The sequence below is a fragment of the Bos taurus genome, chromosome 23, assembly GCF_002263795.3.
Source record: "Bos taurus isolate L1 Dominette 01449 registration number 42190680 breed Hereford chromosome 23, ARS-UCD2.0, whole genome shotgun sequence".
In the NCBI taxonomy this organism is placed as follows: domain Eukaryota; kingdom Metazoa; phylum Chordata; class Mammalia; order Artiodactyla; family Bovidae; genus Bos; species Bos taurus.
Genome location: NC_037350.1, coordinates 34,959,949 through 34,967,317, shown reverse-complemented (window position 1 = coordinate 34,967,317; position 7,369 = coordinate 34,959,949).

Below are 7,369 nucleotides of genomic sequence, written 5' to 3'. Positions count from 1 at the left end.
CTGGGGGAAGACAGATAATCTGCAATAAACATGAATCCAAGTACATTATATTGTATGTTAACAGGTGATCTGTACTATGGGAAAAGAAATAATAAAGCAGAGGATGGGGTTTAGGGAATAAAGGTGAAGAAAGGGAGGTGATTTAGAGAAAAACAACTTAGAATAAACTGAGGGGAGCAAACATGCTTTCTTGCATTCAAGATTCAGGTTTTCCCCTGTCCAGGCAGGTCTCATGGTCTTCTACCCAACTTCAAAAATGTTTCCGTCTTTGAGACTCTATGCAAACTCATGCAAATATGCATGTTTTGAACATTCTGCCTCTCTTCAGTTGAACTGGTTTCATAAAAAATTGTTGGTAAACTCCCCCAAATTAAGTAACATTTTATGCAGCAAATTTTGATAATTTTCTGATTCCTGAGGAACTAATCTCCAAAGTATTTCCATTTTTCAACACACTGTCAGTGATGTAATTATATTATGTAAAAGTATTATATATGTGTTGGTATTCTAATATATTATGACATTTAAAAAATATACACAAAATATAAACTAAATGACACTGAGATACATAGAAATAGAAATGGAAATAGTAATATTTTCTTCCCCAGGGGATGAGGACACTCATTTTTATAGCCACTGGACTAATGGATTATGAATGTACACACATAATTTTAACAGTTATTTATCATGATAAAGTAATTTCTTTTACATATAGTTTCAATCAAAGTGCTCAGAATACCACAAGGGGCCAGGAATACAATTAAATATGAATAACTCTCTTCATATGCATATATAAAATTTTGTGAGCTCAATTAAGTAATCATCTTTAGTTCTTTTGTTAAGCCATCAATTCATCTACTGGTAAATTATTCAAACTCTACAATAGATATCTCATTTTCAGGGTTTAATCTCAAGTCATAATAAATGCGGAGCAATGGCCTAGAAGAATGAATAAAATGTCATATGGACATCATCATATATATGCAATTGTAAAGAAAATTAATGAAAAAATACAGATTTACAGTTTGCTCAAACAGAAAGTGTACTTACTCAGAGCTGAATATACATATCACCTAGAAAAAATACATTCTCAGCTTCTGATGACTTCTAAAGAAAGGGACCCCACGAATTTCATCTCCTGCCTACTGAGGACTCCTTTCCACTTTCCTCCTCAACTTCCCTCCATGAAATCTCTTCCCTAGGTTATAAAACACACCTTGGGCTTCTGGTTCAGACAAGATGACATTGATCTCTTTGTGCCCACTCCTCTGTCTGTTCTTGAAAAAAGAAGAGACCACTAAAGGAGACCTTGTATAGTTGGCAAGAAGAAGGTGAACTAGATTAGGGCCTGAAGAATGGAAGAGCAACACAGCAGCACCTAAGAGAAGACAAGCCAGGCCCAGCATTCCTACCTCCAACCTAGCATCAGAAGGCAGCCTGAGTAGGGCTGTTCTTCCTAAGGAATAAATGTGAAGTAACACCAGGTGGTGCTTTAGTTGTTAAGCTGTGCCTGACTCTGTGTGACCCATGGAATAGAGGCCACCAGGTTCCTCTGTCCACGGAATTCTCCAGGCAAGAATACGGATTCCCATGTCCTCCTCCAGGGGATCTTCCCAACCCAGGCATTGAATCCAGGTCTTCACAAGGCAAGTGGATTCCTTACTGTCTGAGCCACCTGGAAAGCCCAAGAAACTCAATAATGGCATGGATATTTGGAAAATAAAAGGATAAAAGCATATGTTAATATTAGATAAAGTAGAGTTGAGAGCAAAGAAAATTTCCAAAGACAAAGGAATATAAGGACATTACATAAAGAATAAAGGGTTGAACCCCTGGGTGAGGGAGATCTCCTGGAGGAGGGCATGGCAACCCACCTTAACATTCTTCCCTGGAGAATCTCCATGGATAGAGGAGCCTGACGGGCTATATAGTCCATGGGGTCACAAAGAGTTGGACATGACTGAAGTCAGTTACCACGCATGTAAGAGAGTAAAACTTAAAAGTCCTCACCAAAAAGATCTTGAAAGGAGATATGTGAGGTGATATGAATAGATATGTTAATTAAATAAATGAGGGAATCCATTAGTAATGTATGCCTATTTAAATTGTCATGTATTCTTTAAATACTTGCCATTTTACCTGGAAAATATATTTTTAAAGTAATTAGCCTCCAATTAAAATAAATAAATTTAAATTTAATAAACAAAGAAACAAAAAAACTGATAAAAGAAAAATAGCATTATTTTCAATGCTTTTTATATAATTATTTCAGATATTACACTTGGTATGTAAAGGGTTTTTTTTTTTTTTAATTCCAGATAATAACCTGTGGGATTTATTGGATATTCAGAAAAGTAAGAGACCTTGGAAATTATCTAGGCAATCCTCCCATATTAAGAATATATAAGTAAATCCATGAATGATTATGTCACTTATCAAAACTTATGAAACTCGACGCAAAAGTAGCAATAGAAACCAGGTTTCCTAGGTTTAAGTGAATCTTTACAGAATTACCCCGCATGGAAATATCTCCTATGCTCTGCAAAACTTGATTCTTGTCTCTTTCACAGAACTGATCATATTCCACCTTGTATTCATTGTCCAGTTAGCATAAGTTTTACCAAGCAAATTAAATTCCTTAAAGGCTCAATCCTGGCATGTCGGTTCTTCTCACTCTATATTCTCACATATGGCTAAAGCTCTTTATAAATGCCTTCTTCTCCCTGGAACACCCTCTCTCTCTTATATGATTACCTCCTCGACATCTTTCAGATCTCAGTAAAAACCAGTTCCTCCAAACAGCGTTTCCTGACTCTGACACAGCTCAGGTCTCCTTGTTATGTGGACATAGGACATTCTGTGCTTTTCCCTCTGGACACGTGTCCCAGTTGTGGTGCAACATTTAACTTTGAAATTCACCTCATTTCTGTTTTTCTGTTAAAATATAATTCCTAATTCATAAAGTCCACATGTGTGCTCTTCACTGCTGTCCATTCTTTGCATCCAGCAGGCCTTTGTTATTGCTCAATGAAACACTTTTTTTGTATGCAGCATAAAATTTCAATGAATTTTTGATGCTGCTCTCACAGCATACAGTGAACTAGGGCTTTCACAAGAGCCCTAATCCGATTTATGTGGGCTCTGCCTTCATGTGGGTTCTGAACTCATGACCTAATTATTTTCAAATGGTCCCACCATCTAAAATCATCACTTTGGGGATTAGGGTTTCAACATATGAATCTTGGGAGAACACAAGCATTAGTCCATGGCACCCAACCAGGAGACTGACTTGTCTAAGGTAATCCAAAGCCTCATCCATACTGAATGCTCTGTGGTGCTGATACGAAGCCAAGGACTAAGGAATTATAGATTTCTCCTAGTATATACCCAGGGGATTGCAGAGTTTTGAAAGATACAGATAAAAAACTGCCCAGATAAAAATTGTTATATTTAGGGGAAAATTGTCTATTCTGGAAAAAATAGCATGCATTTTGTATACTGTATTTGAATATATAAAACTCAGTTACCTATCCACACAGCAAAACACATTACAGAAATACAAATAATCACATTTACCTTTGCATTAAAAAATAAAATACTTAAATAAATTAAAGCAAGATGTTGAAAGATCTATGTATGGAAACATTCAAGACACTCATGTAGGAAATGTTTAAAACAGACAAAACGAGCATATTTCATATTTATTGACTGGAAGAATTAATATTGTTAATACATCCATTCTACCCATGGTTATCTACATATTCTCTGTAGTCTCTTTCAACTTACCAAGGCATTTTTCCCAAAACAGAAAAAAAAATTCTACAACTTGTATAAAACTGTTGCTGTTGTTCAGTTGCCAGGTCATGTCTGACTGTTACTGACGCCATAGACTGCAGCGCGCCAGACATCCCTGTCCCTTACCATCTCCTAGAATTTGCCCAAGTCCATGCCCTTTGAATTGGTGATGCCATTCAACCAATTCTTATCCTCTGTCAGCCTCTTTTTCTTCTGCCTTCAATCTTTCCCAGCATTAGGGTCTTATCCAGTGAGTCAGCTATTCACATTAGGTGGCCAATGTATTGGAGCTTCAGCTTCAGCATCAGTCCTTCTGAAGAGTATATGGGGTTGATTTCCTTTAAGGTTGACTGGTTTTGAACTCCTTGGTGCCCCAGGGACTCTCAAGAGTCTTCTACACCAGCACAGTTCGAAAACATCAGTTCTTCAGCACTCTGTCTTCTTTATTGTCTGTCCAGCTCTTACATGTGTACATGACTAATGGAAAGAGCATAGCCTTGACTATACAGACCTCTGTCGGCTAAGTGATGTTTTTGCTTTTAACACACTGTCTAGGTTTGTCAGAGCTTTCTTGCCAAGAAGCAATTGTCTTCTAATTTCATGGCTGCAGTCACCATCCACAGTGATTTTAGAGTCCAGGAAGTGGAAGTCAGTCACTGCTTCCACCTTTTCCCTTTCTATTTGCCATGTAAGTGATGGGACCAGATGCCATGATCTTAGCTTTTTTGATATTGAGTTTTAAGCCAGCTTTTTCACTTTCCTCTTTCACCCTCATTGGAGGCTCTTTAGTGCCTCTTAGCTTTCTGCCATTAACATGGTACATTCACATATCTGAGGTTGTTGATATTTCTCCCAGCAATCTCGATTCCAGCCTTTAGGACTCATCCAGTCCAGCATTTCGAATGACATGCTCTGCATATAAGTTAAATCAGCAGGGTGACAATATTCAGCCTTGACGGACTCCTTCACTCATTTTGAATCAGTTTATTTTTCTTTGTCTGCTTCTAACTGTTGCTTTTTGAACTGCATACAAGTTTCTCAGAAGACAGGTAAGGTTCGTCTGGTATTCCCATCTCATTAAGAATTTTCCACTGTGTTGTGATCCACACTGTTTGGTGAGATCAATGAAGCAGATGATTTTCTGGAATTCCCTTGCTTTCTCTATGTTCCAGCAAATGTTGCCAATTTGATCTCTGGTTCATCTCCCTTTTCTAAACCCAGCTTGAACATCTGGAAGTTCTAGGTTCACGTAATGCTGAAGCCTAGCCTGGAAGATTTTGAGCATAACCTTACTAGCACTGGAGATGAGTGCACCTGTTCAGTGGCTTGAACATTCTTAAAAATATCCTTCTTGGGAACTAGGATGAGGATTAACATTTTCCAGTCCTCTGGTCACTGCTGGCTCTTCCAAATTTTCTGAGATATTAAGTGGACCACTTTAATAGCACCATCTTTCAGGATTTTAAATAGCTTTGTTGGAATTCTATCACCTCCACTAGCTTTGTTGGCAGCAGTGCTTTTTAAGACCCACTGGAATTCACATTCCAGAATTTCTGGCTCTGAGTGAGAAACTACACCATTGTGATTATCTGGGTCATTAAGATATTTTTTTGTATAGTTCTTCTGTGTACTTTTCCCATCTTTTCTTGGTTTATTCTGCTGTATTAAATCACTACAGATGGTGACTGCAGCCATGAAATTAAAAGACACTTACTCCTTGGAAGGAAAGTTATGACCAACCTAGATAGCATATTCAAAAGCAGAGACATTACTTTACCAACAAAGTTTCGTCCTGTCAATGCTACGCTTTTTCCTGTGATCATGTATGTATGTGAGAGTTGGACTGTGAAGAAGGCTGAGCACCAAAGAATTGATGCTTTTGAACTGTGGTGTTGGAGAAGACTCTTGAGAGTCCCTTGGAATGCAAGGAGATCCAACCAGTCCATTCTGAAGGAGATCAGCCCTGGGATTTCTTTGGAAGGAATGATGCTAAAGCTGAAACTCCAGTACTTTGGCCACCTCGTGCGAAGAGTTGACTCATTGGAAAAGACTCTGATGCTGGGAAGGATTGGGGGCAGGAGGAGAAGGGGACGACAGAGGATGAGATGGCTGGATGGCATCACTGACAGGATGGATGTGAGTTTGAGTGAACTCCAGGAGTTGGTGATGGACAGGGAGGCCTGGTGTGCTGGGATTCATGGGGTCGCAAAGAGTCGGACAAGACTGAGTGACTAATCTGATCTGATCTGAAAGATAAAAGTGATCTTGAGAAAGAAGAACAAAGTTCGAGACTAGGGTTGCTGATTTCAAATTGTATTAGAAAGCTATAGTAATCAAAACAGAATGCTTTGCTTCTGACATGAAAATAGACACATAGATCAACAGAGCAGAATAGCGAAGCCAGAAAGAAATACACACGTATATTGTTGGTTAGCTTATGAAAAAGGAGCTAAGACTATCCAGTGGGGAAAGGACAAGCTTGTCAAAAATGGCACTGGGGAAACTGGATAGTCCAGTGAAAAAATGGAACTGTACCCCTGTCTTTACTGTGCATAAAAATGGATTAAAAATTAGAACATAAGACTTTAAGCGATTAAACTCTTAGAAGAAGACACTGAGGTAATCTTCTTGCCATCCGTGTTTGCAACAAGGTTTTGGGTTTCACACCAAAAACAAAGGCAACAACTGCCAAAACAAACAAGTGGATCCACATCAGACTCCAAAGAAAGGAACATCAAGAAAATCAAATGGCAATTTACAGATTGTCAGAAGATATTCCAAATCATATATTTGATAAGGGCTTAATATCCAAAAATACATGAGACATACAACTCAAGGGCAAAAAACCACAAATAATTCAAAATTTTAATGGAGCATATGAAAATTAAGACTTTCAATAAATTTGAAGATTAGACTATAGATGAGAGACACAGCAAGGTTTTCGTTCTAGAACAACAAAAGCCTGTGCCTTCCTGGCATTACTTTCTTCATCTCCACTCACTTATTTGACAATTTCAATTCAATGCATACATTCTTCAGTCAATAGCAATCACCCCACAGTGAGCTATAATATGTACTATGAACAGTCGCACTGGGGAAAAAATATCATAAATTTGAATCCTTACTAATGAAGCATATCAAAAGGAAGGTAATTTCCAGTTTACCACTACATTGTTCTCTATATTTCATTTCAAAATTGAGCCACCTAGTAAGGAAAATGAGTTAAGAGACCTCAATAATATATAGATAGAAAATCAGTTTTAAATGGGAGCATTAATTGACTATAATTTTGTGGCTATTTATTACTACTGTTGTAACTGTAATCCTTTTGGATCTCTACTGCATCCATTAATACTTTATGATAAATATTAATACCAACACAGGGACACATACTACTAAAGTTATAGTGAATAGAGAAAGACAGAATATATTAGGCAAGAAGTGAAAGTATGGGAAGTCAGCAATGGTAGTAAAGTAAAGGGCAGTATTGCCTTGAGAGGAAGGAAGGTTCTCAAAGTTTCTTGAAACAGCAAGAATGAGCCAGCTGTGAGGAATTAGCTTAATTTGTAAACCA